This window comes from Euprymna scolopes, chromosome 5 (genome assembly GCF_053919585.1).
Source record: "Euprymna scolopes isolate OS-2025 chromosome 5, ASM5391958v1, whole genome shotgun sequence".
Lineage (NCBI taxonomy): Eukaryota > Metazoa > Mollusca > Cephalopoda > Sepiida > Sepiolidae > Euprymna > Euprymna scolopes.
In genome coordinates this window covers 96,757,539-96,778,229 of record NC_136486.1, presented here as the reverse complement: position 1 = coordinate 96,778,229, position 20,691 = coordinate 96,757,539, and the positions used below count along the sequence as shown (strand labels likewise).

The 20,691-nt window shown below is 30.4% G+C and overlaps 1 long non-coding RNA gene across 1 annotated transcript in view; it reads left to right on the top strand.

Annotated features, from left to right (window-relative positions):
- The window catches only part of LOC145276929 (uncharacterized), a 317,751-nt gene extending 297,453 nt beyond the window's left edge, over positions 1 to 20,298 (top strand). The window contains exon 4 of the long non-coding RNA XR_013868055.1: positions 19,781 to 20,298. This is a non-coding gene — a long non-coding RNA (uncharacterized LOC145276929). The remainder of the gene's footprint in view (positions 1 to 19,780) is intronic.
- The last annotated feature ends 393 nt before the right edge of the window (positions 20,299 to 20,691 follow it).

Genomic DNA, 20,691 nt, shown 5'->3' with positions numbered 1-20,691 from the left:
ATAGAATTTCCTTTAATAGAATAATCTGTGCAGTAGTATTTCTGATCAGACCGTGAAGTTATTTTTGTTTACATAGGCATCACCACTTATCAAGGCCCATAGGCCATTCGGGGATATGGGTTAAAGAGCGTACAGTAGTCAATTGGATAATATAGTAATCATTAGTAATGGAAATTCGGTAAATTTGTTTACTTAAGTGGAACGGCTCATCAAGAACTTGTTTACGTTGGACTTGAAGAGTATTGTAGTCAGCTGGAAAGCAGACAAACGGAAGACAGTTCTACAGACGTGCAGTTCTAAGAAAGACACTTTTTTCATGAGATCTACGTTTAGGTTTAGGCACAGATAAAGAGTGGGGAAAATTATTGATACTGTTTTCAGATAGACGAGTGTTGCTCGTGAAAGCTTTGCGAGGGAGGACCATAGATTGGAGCTCAGACGAGCACTTTTTTTTCTTTTTTTTTCTAGAGCTTATAATTTAATCAAAGTGACTTGTAAATCAGTTAGTAATAACTATATCACAATCTTTTCTTGGTGATTTGATAATTTGGCATGTAAGTAATAAGATTTGATAGAAACATGTTACATGTCAACTTTTGCAATTTGTTTCATAGTAGTAAGAAAATGAAATGAACCAATAAGGAGTGTGATTGGTGGTATTTGGTTAAAGAAAAAATAAAAGTGTAGGATGTTGGTAGATGATATGGCAACACTTGTAAATATATATTTTTCATAATATAAATATTCTTAATTCATAATGAAAGTGAATGTCGGAATTTGTTAGATGAAGTAACGTTATTTTTAGATTGTAAATTGCTTCAGCCATTTCCGGGACTGACTTCTCATAGCCACTCTCTCTTAAAATATATATGAAATAAAGTGATGTTTAAATTGTAAACTGCATCGGTCATTACCGGAAGTTACGCCATACGCTCCACTAGCAGTATCAGAATTTTGGGGACATTCGCAGGCGAAGTCGCCATTTTGAATATACACCTATCTTTCTTTCAGATTTTAATAATAGTAAAACGTAATTTAAACCCGTAAATTTTATTTCAATAAAACGAGCAAAGACCAAATTTTAATATCATAGAAGCTTTAATAGAGAAATAAACAATGTTATTTATTTTTCCGTCGATTTCTTCACTTAACATTCGAACAATAACATTACTTGAATCTTAAGATAATTATTTTAACGGCAAAATAAAGAACTTACCTGGTTAATGAGTAAGATATGCTTTCTTTTAATCTTCCTGTATGAGAATTTATTCATATTTATGTATTATAATCCATGTATTTTTAAATGGAAGGATTTTTCCAACACATATCGCGACAACGCGTGTCTTTAAAGCAAGTTGTAACGACACCGGAAGTGAAAAATTATCTCTTACTTATGTACGGAGGCCTATAAGTGTAAAAAAACCCCCACTAATTCAGAAACCTTAATAATCTCGATATTGGATTATATTGAATAAAGTGTGGAATTCTTCATATTTACAATATATGATTAAACAAATATTTAATGTAATAATAACAATAATAACAAACCAAAACACGTCTTCTTTATAATATAAGTTTTTTATTCCGTTTTGTATAAAATAAACGAAGGTAACACTTTAGGATTGACATTTCCTATTTTGCAATGTAAGTAAGATTTTAATCAAATAATTTCTTATAAATTCTTCAAAGATGTGAGAAATTAAGCAGAAAGACAAAGAAATTCCATTTGCATTTATTGAAATAAGAAATTGAGTTTATTTTAAATTCAGTGGGAACAAATTAAGATAAGTTTGCAAATGTCTTTAAAACAAGAAAATAAATAAAATTTTCCAGCGTACATTTTGAAATCAGAATAAAAGTTTAAATAATTTTATTAAAAACAAAATAAGAAAATATAAATTCTCTTTAGACAGATTTAAATTCCAGAATAAAAAGTTTTTCAATATTTGTCTTTTTTTTTTTTTTACAAGAAAATAAATTTTTCCAGCAGACAGTTTGAATTCAGAATAAAGGGTTTGGATTCAATTTTTTGTAACAATAAAATAAGAAAATCTAAATTTCCTTGGACAGATTTATAAAACATGATAGAAAGTTTGCAATAATTTTTTTTTTTACAAGAAAATAAATTTTTCCAGCAGACAGTTTGAATTCAGAATAAAAGGTTTGGATTCAATTTTTTTTAACAATAAAATAAGAAAATCTAAATTTCCTTGGACAGATTTATAAAACATGATAGAAAGTTTGCAATAATTTTTTTTGAATTTTAAACACTGCATGTTTTTCGAGCTAAATAAACATGTTACATTGTTACACTGAATAAAAACACAAAAAATATATCCAGTTAGGTAGAAATGTAACTTATCTTGCCTTTGATAACATTTATTTGTTCTATATTTGTTTTGGGACAACTTTTTCGAATTTCTCAACTCACTTTATAAGTTCTGGAAGTATATTCCAGAAAGAAAATAAACCCACTTTAAAAATAGAAATTACGAGTTTTTTATATTTTATCTTGCCTTTGATAAAATTTATTTGCTATATTTTTGTTTTTAGACCACTTTCTTTTTAATCTATGTGTACAGACAGAGACAGTAGTAATACAAACGTAACTTTTTATCGCCAAAACATTTTCGGCGATAAAGTTAACTTACCTGAAAAATTAATGTTTTTTACTCAAATAAAGTTTAAAAAGTCAAAATAAAATTTAAATACAACTTTCTCATCAGTTACAGAAAGTTAAAAAATACGTGTAGTAAAAAAAAAAACAAAAAAACTCACCATTATTCCAATAAAATTCTTTAAAAACTAGTAAATACGTCTGAACGTCTGCTCCGAAGAATGCTGAATGTCGGGTCAGAGTATGCCTTCGTGGACGGTGTTTTTGCCTGACTTAAGGGAGATAACTTGTCCGTTTTTTTTATTATTGTGCCTTGACGCTACCGTAGAAAAAATCTGATAGTTTTCATTTTTTCAATAACACGAATTACTATATAACGCAGATGTTCATTGGTATTTTTCTTTTTTTAATATCTTAAAGAAATACCTGAATATTTTTTTTATTATACTATACATCTGCATAATCCGAATTCGTCTTTTTTTTTTATATATCGAAAAAAAGGAAACCAGGAATTAAATATTATTATATAAACTGATCGACTATTAATTACTGGAACATTCTAAACAAAAATTAAGCTTCCACGTAAAAAAACAAAAACAAAAAAATAACACGTTGTTATCGAAAAAAGAAGGATTTAAATTTTGGACTTTACCGGTAAATTACCAGATAAGTGATATTTTTTGTTGTTTTAAATTTGAGTATTTTATTTATTCATGTTTTATCTTCAATTTGTGATATATAAAACGTTTCAAGCAAAATTAATTATCAAATTTCTCATAGACATTCCAAAATGGGGGGGGGTGAATTTATAAAACAACGTTTGTCTAAAATATTATATTTAGTTTATCGGAAAGAGCATAAAATTTTACATTCACCCTGAAAAAAACGTAACAATTGAACGAATAGGAAATTTTTGATAGATTTTTAAAGTTTAAAAATTGAAAAATATTCATCTCATAAAAATCAATTGATTTCATTACGTAACAAAATGGCTTCCCAGAACGCACGCACGCACTTTGTAAACAATGTTTTTTAAACAATGAAAAATAATATTTCTATTATTTTTTAAACAACTTAAATAGTTTATTTTGGAAGCATATTCTATAAAGAAAATAAATAACCCACTTTAGAAAGAGAAATTACGAGTTTTCTATATTTTAATCGCAGTTTTCTGTTAGGGGTGTCAAAAATTCCCCCAAAATTCTGATACTGCTAACGCTCCACTGTTAAAAATATATATATGGCATAAAGTGATTTTCAGATCGTAAACTGATTCAGCCCTCAAAAGAAGAAGAAGAAGAAGAAGAAGAAGAAGAAGAAGAATGGGCCACGAAAGATAACTATTTGATGATGACTTGTGTTATACTACTAGTGAGTAAAATAAAGGTAATCATATTTAACAATTGTTTCACGGACTCACATATTATGAGAATTGTATCAGATGGAATCGGGTACATTTCGGTGATGCCATAAAATTGAATAAAATATTTAAAGAAAGCGTATTTTATTATCATTTATTATGGACATATGCAGTTTAGAGAACTAAAACATCATTTTATTCGCATGGAATATCAAGTTAGTACCGTCTTCTTCCAATTTTGACCACTTATTTTGCATATATATATATATATATATATATATACATATAGATACATTTGAAATAAAAAGTTGGTAAATTTAGCTCTTATGGTCAGATCATCATATAATGATTAGATCACTCTAAAGAAAAATAAAGTTTAAATTTCAACAGTATTTCTCGCGATTAACGGTGACCGAATGGATTATATCCTTGCTAAAGAAGCCAGGGATGGCTTCTGTTGCTAGATTCGAATCTATCGACTTTTTTTAATTGTGACATCCTGCACTAATGGTTCCCGAAAGGATTGAACACTGGTGTCTGTAGGTATTTAATTATAATTATAGTAAATTTTATATATATATATATATATATATATATATATATATATATATATATATATATATATATATATATAGGTATTTAATTATTATAGTAAAGAATGATTATATATATATATATATATATATATATATATATTGAAACAACTCAAATACCACAAGTATATTTATAACACATTCATGCCATTTTATGTTATATATGGTATGTTTTACACGTATTTCATTGAATAGTATACCAAAAAACTCATCAGTGACACATATAAATCCAAATAAGAATTTTTATTTAAAAAAGGACCAAAGGTAGAAGAAGAAACGGTGTTCTTTTAAAATCATAAGAGGACAAAGGCATCATTAATTGTAGGCCATGTATGTAAGTTGATCGTTGCAGGAAAAAAAATCAGGAAAAACACAGATTACACAAAGGTAAAATTGTTGCGTGTACACCGCTAACTTTTAAAAATATATACTGAAACTATATTTCTAGAACCTTTCGTAAATAATTTTTAAATTAAAATTTTCGTATTTAATTTTTAAATTTAATATATATATATATATATATATATATATATATATATATATATATATATATATATATATATATGTATGTATATATAAAGTAAATATGTAGCGATATAGAATCTTCGGTGTAAAAGAGAGAGTCGGGGTAGATATTTTTGAGTAAATGCAAGTTATGCCCACTTCTTCAAACCAAGATTGATTTCTGAAATTCAGGACAATTTTGAATAATGTAAGAAACTAAGAAATCGAATGTAAGTGAACGATAATTTTTTAAAACTATGCCTGAGTTATATACAGGACTTGCGACAATATTGGAATTATATTTAGTGTCTCTGTTTATAGTCTTATATTGTCTAACTCGAGGGAAAAACAATGGAATTTACTTTATTATATGCATGGATAATACTACGTGTTATTCATATACTAGCGGGGGTACCCGGCGTTGCCCGAGTGTTAGTTTCCGGGACGGGGGGGGGAGTTTTAAAAAATGTTATGGTAGGTAAGTAGGAAGGATCAAACCCGGAGTCATGAGTAAAAGTAGGAAAATAAAGTATGAAAAAAAACAAAAAAACATCTGCAACGTTAACAGTTCGGCCACCAAGAAAAGTCCATTTCAGTTGTTTAGGAAAAAAAAAAAAAACGACTACGGTAGGTCGGCGCGAACGTGAAAATATAATGTGAATTGTCCAGCACGCTAACCACTACGCCACAGAGCACTGCAGCTTAGTTTAGTGATTTTAAATAACTTAACATGAAAGAACTACGAAGCCAAACCGGTGTTCTCTTCTCAACTGTTCCTTGTGAACGATCCCCAAACGGTGTTAAGTGGTGGCAGGGGGAGGAGGAATTTATTAGAGAGAAAATATTTTACCACTTCCATTGATCTTAACCGATTTTGGCCGTGACTTCTCAGCAGAAAAAGTATAGAAATCTAAGATTATCGAGGAATTTGAGAAATAATAAGCCTATAACACACCTCAGATATTGTTCTGCCGTTTGTGCATATTATATTTGCATGAAATATCTTGATTTTTAATCCTATTAAGGTCAAAATCCGACGGGGAAAAATGAGTTCATTTTATTTATATATATATATATATATATATATATATATATATATAAGATAAGATAAGATAAGATAAGAAGAAGAAGAAGAAGAAGATAGAAGAAGAAGAAGATAGAAGAAGAAAGAAGATAGAAAAGAAGAGAAGAAGAAGAGATAAGATACAAAATAAACACATCAATATACATATTAAATCTGAAATGATAAAACAAACTAAAAATATGTGTATATATATATATATATATATATATATATATATATATATATATATATATATATAATGTTGTGTGAAATAGTTTTCGTACATATTTCGGAGTTAGATAAAATGATTCCCGAGTTTGACACGATGAACATGAAGGAGGTCGCAGTATATATCACCGGTAAACATTTTTAAAATATCACTCAAGGTGATAACAGTAGTTCGCAGATTCCAAATGATATGATTTAAATTAACTCCTTCTAATATAAATGTTAGAAACAGCAACAACTACGTAAAATAATTAACAAAACTAAATTATTATGTGTCCCCCGACAAAAGGAGGGTGGACCTGTAACTCCACGTTTGTCCGTTCGTCCGTTCGTCAGTCCGAATTTTTTTCAATAACTACGCATTGGAAATTTTTGAAATTTTTCACAAATATTAATTAAACATGATATGAGTAAAAAAGTAACAGAACGAATTTTCCGGGAAAACTCTGGTTGCTCCCCCGCCCCCCCGGGTGCCTCTATATTAAAATGACTAACCTTGACACTTTTGTGCGTATTAAAAAAAAAATTGATGACTTGGATTTTTATAAAACTTTCTGAAAAGTTGTAACTAACTGAGTTCTATATAATTTTGTTTGTTTATACTTCACGATAACTCTTCGGGGTGATCCAGGGGCTCTTTTAGGGCTAATAAAGACACTCCCTTTTTGGAACTCTTTTACCATATTCGTTCAAATTTTTTCTGTATATATATATATATATATATATATATTTTCTGTATATATATATATGTATATATATATATATATATATGTATATATATATATATATATATATATATATATATATATATATCTGAACTCAAATTTAAATACGTTAAGGCCTTGGGGACATTTGGGACAAAATGGGGGAGGCCCAGTGCTGAACTTAGTCATTTTTCACTTGTTACACTTTTGATGGTCTATCTATCTATCTATCTATCTATCTATCGATTCGCCCCTCTCTCTCTTTCTTTCTTTCTTTCTTTCTTTCTCTCTCTCTGCCTCCACACACACACACACACACACACACACACACACACACACACACACACACACACACACACACACATATATATATATAATAACTATCCTTCTAAATTAATATTAATAATGTGTTTTAAAACTATATATATCTTGTAATATCGTCTAAATTATCTAAAATAAACAAATTCAAAAATGTTTGGTTTTTGAATTCAAAGCAGCTGTCATTTAAATGCAACCCATGAGGATACTGATACACACACACACACACACATATATATATATATATATATATATATATATATATATATACATATATATATATAACCGGTCAAAGCATCTACAAAGGTAAAATCATCTTTTCTACTTTAGTGTTATATCACACTTGATTTTCTCCAAGCCTATTCTTATGCAGTGTTGACAAAGCGGCGAAAGAAAAATAAATCAGGTCAGACATTTTCTAGTCAAAGTGATAAATATTCTCGTCGGAATTCGAGCACAGCACATCGAATCTAAATTGCGTGTCTGTAACATCTACAGAACCGGGCCATCAAAGACTTGAACAATTTTTAAAATATGTATCTATAAATTTAAAATATGTCTATATATAATTGTTGGTAAAATGTGTTGCTGCTCGGATAGTTTGGTATAAGTGACGGGCGTTTGAGACGGAGTTGGAGGGTAACTAGGCGATAATATAGAGAAAAATAAACTACAAATATACCACGTTTATTTAACCTTTATTAATGTATCCATTTTAAATAACTACTAACCCGACCATAAGGATATAGATTTTATATATAAACAAATAAATAATTAAGTAAATAAGGAACATGAGAACCTAAAATAATGAAAGAATGAAAAATAGCGAAAAATAAAAAAAATTAAAAAAAGTTAATATATATATATATATATATATATATATATATATATATATATATATAAAATAAATTAAAAAAGGTAATTATAAAATAGAAGATGAAAGCTCTTAGAGATCGGAATTCGCCAGCAGTAAAGAAAGGACAGCCATAAAACAATTTAGTATATAGGTCGTAACGACGATAGGAATATAACAGTACTTGACATCAAAGCAAGAAAGGTAGCCGCCAGACTAATAGAATTCTTATACCTCATAACTGTCAACATCTTAATGACATACGGCACTTCCCTTTCCTAACCTCTCTCTGAAAACTAGGAAACCAAAACAAATGCGCTAATAAAAAAGCAAGAGATAAAAAATAATTACAAACATAAATTAATAAATAAAAAGTAAAATTTGTCAAATGCAAATTAAAATCACCACCAATAAAAGATATGCAACCACAAAAACGACTTAAGACATGGAAAAATTTTAATGAAAGGCAATAAATAACAGCTAAAAGAATCAGCTAATTAATGAAAGCTCAAACACGGGAAATAGCATCCCCCTTCCCCTACTGCTCACATTCACACAGTACACACCCCGTTTTTCCCCGGTTGGTAGATAGCATCCAAATAGCTTAAAGAAACCAATGTAATCTTGACACCCGTTTTAATATCAATTCTTTTTTGGTCTGATGAAACATGTATGCAGGTATGTAACCACTAATATTTATATAATAAACAGACTATATACCAGCGATTTAATATATATATGATGGTGATTGCAACATCTTGTCAGACGAGTCCCACTCCCTCAGACATTTAAAATCCATGAGCCCAAATACCTGAGGGAGTATCTATACAAAGATGATGTTACAGAGCCTTAGCTTTGTACGACAGCTAAGTCTCTCTCTCGGTTCAAAATGTTGAGATCCAGCAATACGCAAGAGCAAGATAGCCAGCAACAAATTAAACTGCAGACCAGCTTAATGCGGGTACTGGTCTTCCGCTTTATGGTTTTTTAAATCAGAGATTTGCTTCTCCTAGAAAGGTTGCCTTCACCACGGCTTACGGGAGCCCTCTCCACCCTAATACACATATACACACACACAAATATACATGGTGCTAGTTGGCCGTGGACACAGAAAAGATATATTAATATACATATATATATACATATATATATATATATATACATATACATATATATATATATATTTAATAAACAGATTATATACCAGTGATTTAATAATCACGCGACTTTAATTGGATTTACATGTAAGAAACCAGCGACACAATCAGTATATATATATATATATATATATATATATATATATATATATATATATATATATATATATATATATATATATATATAATATCGAGTTTCAAATTTCCCAATATAACTTATACATCAATTATCAATTCTCTGGAGTGTTTTCTACGAGGAAAGTTTATTCGATATTTTCAGTTCAATTTACAGTGTAAATAAGCATTAAGGTCATTCGGTCTGTGACAACAATCACTACTTTCAAATTCTCTATATGTTTTCTGACAAAAAATACATTAGTTCAATAATTAATTAATATAGAGTTCATATTTCCTTCCTTTAATATGAAGAATAACAAAATTCCATGAACCTGATACGTGGGATATGAACTTGTGTAAAAGTTACACTGCGGGCTCTGAACCTGATATGACGTGCGCAAGTAATTTCGGATCTGTATCGTCACCTTCGTCTATACGGAATCTATTCCTGTGTGATTTTCTTAAATGCAGACGTGCTATGGCTGTCGGGGGTACTGTATACTTTCTAGTCCAATTGCAAGTGACTTTGTTGCTGTCTGGCTAGGAGACCCACGCTCATAATATATCCTTATCGGAAAATTCAGACGGCACTGCTCAGTATTTGTTGCAGACCAGAGTGCGCTTATCTCTTGTTTTTTTTTTTATAAGGGGACACTATTTACCAAGGCTTACTCGATAATAAGGATTAGTAAGTGTCAGTTATACGGTGAGATAACACTGTGATAATCTGTGCTGGTGGAACTTGGGTAGAGTTTTATTTTTTTAAAAAGGTCGATTCCACAACTATTTGTTTACATTAGACTTGACAACGAACATGTAATATTCACCTAAGGCGCTACTCATCTGGTAAGGCATTCCCAGGATGAGTAGTTCCATGAAAGAAGCTTTGATAATAGTTGGAGCTAGCAACTGTTTGCTGAGAATGTATTACAAGGGGCGGCAAAGATTCAAGTTTAGTTTAGCATCTGCCAAGATCATAGAGATAGATCAGACATAGCCTCGCAATGTATCTTTTGCGAGACAACATGTTGTAAGGAGGAGAAGAATAGCCTACTAAGTATTGAAGCCGTATTTAAACGCTGTCAAGTTAGGAGGTGGTCTGAGTACATCCTACTCAGATATATTAACGGTACTTCATCTTGCTCTTAAAACCGAATCGATTCTTGCGTCTAACCTCCTAACAAGGACATAAATAATATGGGGGTCGTTCCAACAGTAACCTAATTGAAACTAAAAACTAAAACATTGAAAAGCTACGATGACGTAAGGGTTTCTATTTAAACTAGTGACCTTTTGAGCTCCAGAATTTATTTTGTCATTTTCAATGTACTACTGCCAGCCTCTTTTGATGCCTGGGTCGAAATTTATCACTAACATCTTTGTCGACACTCTAAAAAAACGAATCCATCTGCTAACTTTACTGACATCAACTTCATTGGCTTCGTAAATGTTTATCAGGCGAGGGTGAATGTTGATCTGTTCGATTTTTCTACGTGGTGGAATTCAGTGATAAATCTCTGCTTCTGACACATATCCATGACAAGATTGCTTGCTTAGATTCTCACACTGTCAATATATGCAACAGAAAGATGAAACTTATGGATCATAAACGTAAGAGTTCTGTCTTTATAACAACACAATTTGCAACCCTATTTTACTCATTCGGTCGAGATTAAAAAAAATGGAGGCATTATTTTTTGGAATGCCCATTGTACATAGAACTCTTTCATTTCAGAGTCCAGAAAATCTTCCGTAGTGACTTAAAACCTGACTCAAATGCTAATTCATTGTAACTAAACCATCGATTTAATCGTCATTCTTAAAAATAAAAATTTAAATGTCCGCTAACCCTGAAGCATATCTAAGACGTCTATTTCTGCGACATTATCCACTGTATAATCTCTTGCAGATTGCACTTATAATAAAATCGCTGTCACTGACGACACTAGAGTTTGTGTAGCCTTTATATGCACAGTCTCGACCCGGACACAAAATAGAATCGTCAACGCGACTCACCTCTTTCCCTGCCTTAACGAGGATCATTAGAGTCATTGCCGCCTCGCGACAAATAACAACGAAAAGCAACGACACCAGTAAGGTCGCCGGTCACTATCGGCGGTGGGTGGAGGGGCTTCGTAATGTCTACCGTTTGTTGTGAGATGCGTTTTGATTGGTGGATTCGGAGACAAATTGCTATCCCAAATATAGTCAGTCTGAGGGACGCAGTTTTTTTCCCATAACGACGCCGGGAGGATTCTGAAACCTGATAAAACCTGGTACGTATGGCAGACAATCGACCGAATATAGTCACGTGAAAGAATAAAAAAGGTGTCACCGTAAATTTAAGTAAAGGTTTTTTAATGAGCAACAATGTATGTTAAAAAATTAACAGACACAAGACAAACGCATATATATATATATATATATATATATATATATATATATATATATATATATATACGTGTGTGTGTATGTGTATGTGTGTATGTGTGTGTACGTGTGCGCATGTATGTACCAAAAGTAAAGCCTAACTAAAACTAAGAACATGTAACTAGAATATTAAAATTAAGAAATTAATTAGAAATAAGGCTATATATATATATATATATATATATATATATATATATATATATATTAATTTCTTTACATATCCTGATAATTATATATAGAGAGATATCTTTCTTTTTGTAGCCGGAGGGTTAAATTCCGACCTACGAAGTCATGGTTGACTTTATGACTAGGTTCGAATTCTTCGACTGGTTGAAATCATCACTTAAAAAGACACTCAAAGACACACACTCGGATATAAATTTAAATCATAACAGAATCAAGTGTTAGCTCCAGGAGGGAGCCCCTTGATCTCTTAATACTTACTGAAGTAAAATAAATAAAAAAAAGTATATATGTGTAGATCGTCATATGATAATTAGATCAGTCTGACTGACGTTAAAAGTATTTAATAAGAATAAATGTCTAAATTCAACTGTATCTCTCGCGGTTGACGGTATCCGAATTGTTCGGGTCCTTGCTAATGAGGCCAGACATGACTTCTGTTACCGTGGCGCGAATCCCTCGACTGACGATTATCGTAACACCCTGTACTGATGATTCCAAAAGGATGAAACACTAGTGTCTGTAGGTATTTAATAATTATTATAGTAAATAATATATATATATATATATATATATATATATATATATATTTATATATATACGAACACATACACATTAAATTTTACTAAGAAGATATATCCTCCATACTATGGTAAAGATACACTGAAAGATGAATTAGTTAGAAAGTAAGACTTAAAACTACTTTGTCAGTGTATCAATTCAAATAGCAGTTTGTCCTAATAACAATACTTGATACGTACTTGTTTACTCTATTTTTCTACTAAGTTATCATCATGTGTATAATTCATTTCGATTAGTTTTTTTTTCTGAAAACCTTTTTCAATTGATTCTTTTTAAAGTTGTCTTTTTTAAAAGAAGGTCAAACAAAATAATTATTCCTAAACAACACATGGTTATATCAGATTATGTGTTTTGCAAAAGCACATCGGATATTGTTGCTATAAACAGTCTATTTTGATAACTGAATGCTGTTATAGTCTGTACTATTTTACGTTTTTTTATTAAAATATACTCCACTGCTTATAGAGACCCCAAGGTCACACGAGTGTAAATCTTAATGAGTGCAAGGTGGGAGGTAAGACAACACCAAGCTGATCGGCAATGGTGAAACTTAGATAAGGTTTACTTATTTAAAAGATCGAATCAACAAGGTTTGGTTTATATTAAACTTAAAAACGGCTATTTTATAGTCAGATGCGATGCAGCCCTGCAGTATTGTGTTCCACAGACGGGGAGGTCTAAGAAAGAAATTTTGCTTATGGAATTTTTGTTTAGTTTTAGCACATGCAGAGATTGAGAGAACTTGTTAACTTGTAATTGTTGATAGGCTGTAGTTGTTGTGAATGTTTTACTGTTCCCTTGAATCAAATTAATATTTAAGTACATAAACGCAGACGTCGACGCTTCGTGAAAATAATATTTTATTTTTCAGAGAACAGAAATATATCGCAGTGCACATCGCAATTTAGATTGAAATCCAAGAAAATGCATTGGAACGGATTGTATTTTACGGGAGTTTCAAATAAAAAAAAACATTTCGCGTGGGGGTCGTTAAGTTTTTTTAAAAATAAAATCTACAAGTGGGATTGCGTTAAAAAACAAAAATCATTGCGGACTATTATCCTCATCTTTCTTAATTGTTGTTTCACGACGTTTCGGCCAATTATTCCTCTGGTCTTCGTCAGGTGATAACCGCGACTAGATAGGAACTCCGAATCTCTTAACTGCATTCTCAGCAATTACTGCCATCCATAGGTGTCATCTCATCACGCTTTTGGGCAAGTAAGCCTCTGGCCGGCTTTGAGTAGGATTGGCACCGCTATCTTCAGATCATCTGAAACCGTAGAGATTTAACGTCTCTATCCACTGTGCCACGGGTCTCGAATGGCGATCAAGGTTGGATATTTTTTGTCTTATAAATCCACGTTTATTCATTATCTAATCCGCATTCATTATCTAATAGTCCGACATAAACTAATAAATAATACTCATCTCAATAATGAATTCCAATAAAATAATATAAAAAGCATTGCGTTTCGACATTTTTAAAATGAGGATTACCAATTTGTATTGTTGGGGGTATTCGAAGTCTTTCTCTTATATGCAATATTATTATCACAACGTTTCGACCCATGTAACCTCTAACCTTCTTCAGGGATATCTTGTTGAACTCGAGAATCTTTATATCGAAATCATGAATCTGTGCAGAATACTGAATGGAAGACTTCATTCAATACACAGTCTTAACTTGTTCTCGAGCCATCAGACATGATCTGCTAGAAATCTTTATTAATTCTATTCTTAGTAGAATATTTAGTGAGAATTGAACTCTCGACCTTGTCACTTAGAGCTTATATCAATTGCGCAGAAAACAAACTATCACCGTGGATTAAAAAAAGACCTAAGTTCGAAATTCCTTAATGATTCTTAACTATCGCATAAAAGTTCTTGAGTAGGACAAAACACACCTGTAAAAGGTGGAAGATTACATCGGATACAAGATTCTGAGAGCAACCTGTTTTTATAAAGGGGTCGTCACTTATCAAGGCCTAGAAATTACTCGATGAGAAGAGTTAATATAAGGTGGTCAGTGTGACAATGACATAATAATTGTTCGTGGTAAACATTGGGCAGAATTTCGTTATTTAAGGGGAGAGCTCAATAAGAACTTGTTTACATTGGACTTGAAAAAGCCCGGGTTGTAGTTAGCTGACAAGCAGCCTGATATAGCAAAGAAACTTGTTCAAGGAATTTGCGTTTAGATGCAGAAACACTAATCTAACTACATTAACTGTCAACATATGTAAATTTGCATATGTGGACAGTTGCTATAGTTAGATGAGTGCTTATTGTGAATGTTTTGTAGGGAGGATTAAAGCTCAGTTGAAATAAATTCAGTAGTTCGCGTAATTAAAACAAAATGAATGGTCATTTAAGTTAAAATATGTAATATCACTGCAGGTTTAATATTATTAGACTGGGTTAGTGTTTGAGAGAAGTGGAGAAACGCACGATACCTATAAGGTCATGGGTTATTAAGGTCTTCCGTAATTTAAATGTCTACTTTTCATGAATAAACGCTTCAGGATTCAGTCTAGTATAATTGTGTACGCGTTTTTTTAAAGCACTTTTATTATAATGTTGTCTGTCCTTTTTATTTTTTATGTCTTGTTTTGCACCCCCCCCCGCCACTTTTCACTATTTATGGAAGGGCTTATAATCTTGTCTCGCGACTCCTGATGGATTTGGTGTTGGTTTACACTCGTGTTTCCTGCCATCCTTTAGTGGCTCTCCCGACCCGGATAGAAGTTAATTCCCAAATGGTAACTTTTTCTATTTCACTCAGCACTCTGGTGGGAAAAAATAAAATTAAAAATAAAATAAAAAATAAATAAAATACAATACAAAAATAAAAAAGTCGCCCCCCCCCCAGGAAAAAAAAGATTCACACTGATAGTCACTGATTGCCAACTAGAAAACACTCGACAACTCCCAGTAGAGGTCGGAACAAGCTGCCCCCTTTTTTTTTCTCGTTTAATACATTTTTGTTTTATAACATGTACCGCCTATTGTTTAAAATTGTTGGAAAAAAAGAGAGACGACAGGTTCGTCGCAGCGGGCACTAAAAGATGTCGAATATCGAATGTACAAAACATGAAAAAGTGAATAACAAATGACTCCCCCATGTTATCTATACTCGGTGTTCTCTTTTAATTTCATCTGCATCAACGCACATCACAGCCTCATATATATATATATGTATATATATATATATATATATATGTATATATATATATATATGTATATATATATATATATATATATATATATATATATATATACATTGATGAAGGACTGCGTACTCTTATGTTTGCACGTGTACACATATATCCAAAATACGTCGCAATAAAAGCGAACACACACACACACACACGCATATATATATATATATATATATATATATATATATATATATATATATATATATATATATAAGTTAATATTTTCCAGAGGTGAAGCAACCAATGAAGTTTCAAGGAACTTTATACAAGAGTTCGCAATACCTGAGTACGGGAAGATCTACTTTTCATTTGTTTTACATAAGCAGAAGTATGTCGCTACACGTTCGTGAGCATTTTTCGGTATGCCAGTTACGAGTAACTAGAGTCCTGTTCAGGCGATATTATGTATAACAAAAGTCAAGTCATTGACTTTTGTATAAGCAATCTTGCTTGAATAGGTTTCTACTTTCAATTGGCTGACGAAAACATGCTCATAAATGCGTAGCGACATATTAAAACGTGTGTATAAAAATAAAAATTATATATATATATATATATAATTCGATAAACATTGTAAGGTGCCTATGAGAATCGATCAACGTTTCAACATGTGCATCTTTTGTCAGAACTCCAAGTGAATTTTGCAGCCAGAGAATAAAATAAAATAAAATTAATAAAATAAAAATCCGCGTAAACCCCTTACAATGTTTATATAACTGTTTATATAGAAACAACCGTATTGAAGACTTTTGCATAAATATTGGTTTTTAATTCATGGTAACTATATGGCATGAACATAATATATCAATATATATATATATTATGTGTGTATGTGTGTATGTCTGTGTGTGTGTTTGTGTGTGTGTGTCTCTCTCTGTGTGTGTGTGCGAAGATATATACAGAAACGGAAAAAAGGGTGTATATATGCATAAATAAATATTAAATTTTTTATTATACTTGTACGTTACATCCTAGCGGAATCTTCGGAGATAACTCGTCAAACCGATTGTACGGTCCGAAGCCTGGAACAACTCCGATTTCACTTAATTCCGACCGCTCTAATTAGTGAGGACAATTTTAACTAAATTGAGAAATGAAACCTATTTATTTCACATCAGACGGACAAGCATAGTCGACTTGACTGTGTTCAAAAAATCATGTAGAAATAAATTTGCGATTAGACTGAATGACCCGGACGAAAATGGTCCATCCATAATTACTTACTTATATATTTAATTTATTACTTAGTTATATATTTAATTTATTACTTAGTTATATATTTAATTTATTACTTAGTTATATATTTAATTTATTAATTAGTTATATATTTAATTTATTACTTACTTATATATCTAATTTATTACTTACTTTTATATTTAATTTATTACTTAGTTATATATTTAATTTATTCCTTACTTATATATTTAATTTATTAATTAGTTATATATTTAATTTATTACTTAGTTATATATTTAATTTATTACTTAGTTATATATTTAATTTATTACTTAGTTATATATTTAATTTATTACTTAGTTATATATTTAATTTATTACTTAGTTATATATTTAATTTATTACTTAGTTATATATTTAATTTATTACTTAGTTATATATTTAATTTATTACTTAGTTATATATTTAATTTATTACTTAGTTATATATTTAATTTATTACTTAGTTATATATTTAATTTATTACTTAGTTATATATTTAATTTATTACTTAGTTATATATTTAATTTATTACTTAGTTATATATTTAATTTATTACTTAGTTATATATTTAATTTATTACTTAGTTATATATTTAATTTATTACTTAGTTATATATTTAATTTATTACTTAGTTATATATTTAATTTATTACTTAGTTATATATTTAATTTATTACTTAGTTATATATTTAATTTATTACTTAGTTATATATTTAATTTATTACTTAGTTATATATTTAATTTATTACTTAGTTATATATTTAATTTATTACTTAGTTATATATTTAATTTATTACTTTGTTATATATTTAATTTATTACTTAGTTATATATTTAATTTATTACTTAGTTATATATTTAATTTATTACTTAGTTATATATTTAATTTATTACTTAGTTATATATTTAATTTATTACTTAGTTATATATTTAATTTATTACTTAGTTATATATTTAATTTATTACTTAGTTATATATTTAATTTATTACTTAGTTATATATTTAATTTATTACTTAGTTATATATTTAATTTATTAGTTAGTTATATATTTAATTTATTACTTAGCTATATATTTAATTTATTACTTAGTTATATATTTAATTTATTACTTAGTTATATATTTAATTTATTACTTAGTTATATATTTAATTTATTACTTAGTTATATATTTAATTATTATCCACATATTTATACGTTTTATCTTATATTCAGTATGGAGATCCCTACTTTACTATGCTTTGACCTGGTCATGGAAGCACCGTTTTTTCAATGTTACAATCAAACAATGTTCAAGCTATTTTTTTCTTCTCCATTGAAAACCTATACCGTCAATTTAATTTTTACGCTCTTCTCTACGCTTTAATATCTTCCATAGAATGAATGTTGCCCCTACTCTTTAACAGAAGACTCATCTACAAGAATATGTCATTTTTTTTTCTTCATCCCGGAATATTTTTACAGGGATTCCAAAGCACACCTTTTTGAATCTCTTATTAGATCTACCCAATACGAAACTTGAATCCTCACTGGATTTCTGCAACACTAATTATTTGACATTTCTGAGTATTTTTTTTTTATTTTCAAAAACATTATGGTATGATTGATATCTCCCTAAGATTCCAGTTTCTTTTCGTATAATACATGAGATCTTGATATTTCGTCTGTTTTTCTCTTTCAGCTCTGTTCATTTAATTGTAAAAGTGATATTCTTCTGAACGTTAAAGATTCAATTCTCAGTGTGGGCGACCGAAAAATACGATTGTGTATTAGTTAGAACTTCCTATCCATTCATGTCTGACGAAGTGAAAGCATTCTACGCTCGTAAAATAAATAAAGGGTTCCTTTTGAAATTCCTTAAAAATTTCCGAGTTTGACGGAAACATTTCTGAGTTCAGCAAGATACGTCTCAAAAAGATCGGAGGTTATATCGACCGAACCGTTGTAAAAATAACACTCAATATGAGAACAGTAGTCCGAAGAATCAAATTAATACGAATAACCAATCCTCATCTAAAAAATTTAGAAACATAGTATAATCTAATATATATATATATATATATATATATATATATATATATGCATAAAATTTATGCATAAAATTTAGAAACCTAGTCTAATATATATATAAATATATATATATATATATATATATATATATGCATAAATATATATGTATATATCTGTATATATGTGAGTGTATTTTTATTGTTGCATACTCCCCAGAGCGTGATAACGAGCAAATACATACGTGAGTGTGTATGTGTTGTTCTCTCCTTGCTTATGCATCGTGTGTGTGCAGGTGACCTTATTTCCGAAGTACTTTTAATTCCCAATGCTAAATGCTTCTTACCATAATCCCTTTAGAGCCGTGCTGTTTTGATAATAACTGGCCGAAAACGATAAGCAAATAATACGTTTTCATTCTTCCTTTTAACCTAACAAGCATTTAAGAAAATCATACAATTTTAAGTTTTGCTTGCTTTTCTAATTTTCTCACACTTCCCTAAACACACGTCGCTGTCATCGTCTTCCACTCGTGTTCGAGCCTTTTTCTCTCTAATGGAAATTCTAAAAATTCTAAAAATTCCTTGAAAGTGACATTCACCTAACGAAGTTTTTTTTTCTTTTAATACAGCCTCAATAGCCAGAGTTAATGCCGCCAGCATCCACAATTGCTTCCGCTGGAAAGATCACACTGAGTCCAAGCTCCTAAAAAAATATTTTATGGTAAGCTTACCAATGGAACTAGACCACAACTATCCTAAAAAATGCACTATAAAACCAGTTGGTCGCACCCTGACCTTAATCAATATAGACCCTTCCTCGTGTGAAAGAACTGCCAGAATCCTGAACACGTGGAGGAGAGCAACGCGTAGGTATTTCTGGATTTGGGGAGAAAAGGAGAAAAATTAAAGGGCAGACCACAGGAGAAAAAGAGAGCGAAATGAATAACTGCGTTCATCCTTCCCTTCCCCGTGAGCATGAAAAAATTATCTCAAACTACGTGACTAATGCATCTGTTGAAGCAAGTGTAATGGAAATCTAAACACTTGCGTTTAAAGGTACAGAAAAATAATTTATCCTTTGAGATAGCAAGTGACACACGGCAGTTGCTGAAATAAACATGAATGCTCAATTTTTTTACACGCTAAACCTTCTCAGACTCTCTAGACTTTCTTTCATTACATTCACTTGCAAAAAATGAATAGAAGCAAATGCATTGAAGACATCGCCAAAGCTACTTTTTTTACAAGGTAGTCACCACTTATCAAGGCCCAGAAGCCACTCAGGGATAAGAATTATTGCGTGTACAGTACGTTAGTATTGGAGATTTGATAAAGAGTCTTACTTAAAGGGGGAGGTTCATCGGGAATTTGTTTACGTTGGACTTGAAGACATCCAGGTTGTAGTCAGGTGGAAAACAGGCAAACAGAACAGAGGTCCACATGCGTGCACTTCTAAGAAAGAAGCTTTGTTCATGGAATCTACGTTTTGGTTTTGGCACAGATAAAGAGTGGGGAAAACTTTTGTACAGTGGTTTCAGCT